The sequence below is a fragment of the Penaeus monodon genome, chromosome 23 (genome assembly GCF_015228065.2).
Source record: "Penaeus monodon isolate SGIC_2016 chromosome 23, NSTDA_Pmon_1, whole genome shotgun sequence".
Classification (NCBI taxonomy): domain Eukaryota; kingdom Metazoa; phylum Arthropoda; class Malacostraca; order Decapoda; family Penaeidae; genus Penaeus; species Penaeus monodon.
In genome coordinates, this window is record NC_051408.1 from 2115158 (window position 1) to 2116925 (window position 1768).

At 34.2% G+C, this 1768-nt stretch overlaps 1 protein-coding gene across 1 annotated transcript in view; it reads right to left on the reverse strand.

Annotated features, from left to right (window-relative positions):
* LOC119587668 (uncharacterized protein DDB_G0271670-like) overlaps positions 1–1768 on the reverse strand; it is a 50430-nt gene that overhangs the window by 35068 nt on the left and 13594 nt on the right. The window lies entirely within an intron of this gene.

Genomic DNA, 1768 nt, shown 5'->3' on the forward strand with positions numbered 1-1768 from the left:
TTTATGGATTAGATTAGAATATGTGGAATACTAGATATATGAATATAATCATAAGATGCTAGTGCAGACTTACTGCTGGAACTTGAACTGGAACTACTAGAGCTTGAACTGCTGGAACTTGAACTGCTGGAACTGGAGCTACTTGAGCTACTTGAACTGCTTGAACTGGAGCTACTAGAACTTGAACTGCTAGAGCTACTTGAACTGCTTGAACTAGAACTGCTAGAGCTACTTGAACTTGAACTGGAGCTACTAGAACTTGAAATGGAACTTGAACCTATGGATGTAGTATGACTATAATTTAGCATGTTTTACATGACAGATCAAGTAATTAGCTGTTAATCAAAAGGTGAACTGCCATTCTATGTATTTTATTTTACCAATGTTTGGAAGGAAACATTTGGAAATTGATAATTCAACACATACTCTGATTATAATACCAGAGTAATGCCTATAGTAAATAGACACAAAGAAAAAAAGATACCCCCCAAATTAAGATACTTAACAGTGCAGAAAATAAGTAATATTTGAAAAACGTCTGAGATTTCCAAAACTGAAAATTATTATACCTCTGGAAACTATTTGGTCACAGCAAATGTAGACCTACTGCTTGAATTTGAACTGTATGAGCTTGAGGAACTACAACATGAACTACAGGGGAAAAGAATACTGTATGGGATTATTGATAAAAGAAAGAGGATTTACTGCATAGCCTTTGTTTGTTTAGACTTACTGCTTGAACTAGTACCTAAAACTGCTTGAAATACTAGAATTCGAATTACTTCTGCTTGAGCTGGATGAACTACTTGAACATGAACTGACTAAATCTGAACTTGAGTTGAAGCTATGAACATATGCTATAGAGAAAACAGAATCTACCAATATTTACAACTCCAGATTTCATTTTAGTTATGGGGAATGCACAAACAAAAGGTAAGCAGAGCTCAGAACCAATTTCTTGTACAAATATGAACACCATAAGTAATTTTCATGGGGAATAATATCCTTATACAATGTAAAGAATGCATCATGCAGAAGCTTCAAGGGTGTGCAGTCAACACTACAATGAAGAAATTCTCTCGACATCACAAAAACTAGTGGCTATACTTTGTGTACCAAATAAAATTGGTTATTAGCTGATCAATATACCTGCAATAGTAATGAAGACTATCATAAGAGGAGACTAAGGCACAGTAAATAGCCTAAGACTTACTGCTAGAACTTGAACTGCAGCTACTTGAACTTGAGCTGCTTGAATTAGTATTCCTTGAATTAGAACTGCTTTGAATATATCGACTATAGTTAACAAAATTTACTTGACCTTTTATCAGATAAACACTTCAATCAAAGGGAGAAAAGAATTGAGAGAAAACAAAGCAATTGAGTGGAGGAGATTCTATACAACAGTAGTCATTCTTAGATATTAACTATGCTTCCCTCAATGAGTAAAGAAAGCCAGATTGTAAAAAATGGCCTCAACTTGTAAAGCCTTACTGCTTCAGCTAGATCTACTGCAATGTGAATTATTTGAACCTATTGAAAAGGGAACCTGAACTATTAGAGTTTGAACATGAATTGGATCTGCTTTAATTGCTTTAACTTGCAAAGAGAAATTGATTTTTTCTTTTTATTTATTAGTGAAGGAGGACAAGAGTTGTCAGTTTAATAACTAGCCTGCTAAAAGAATATCATACTCATAAAATATTGTTTTAGTGAGTCCAAACTTACTGCTAGAACTTGAACTGCTTGAGCAGCTGGAGCTATCACT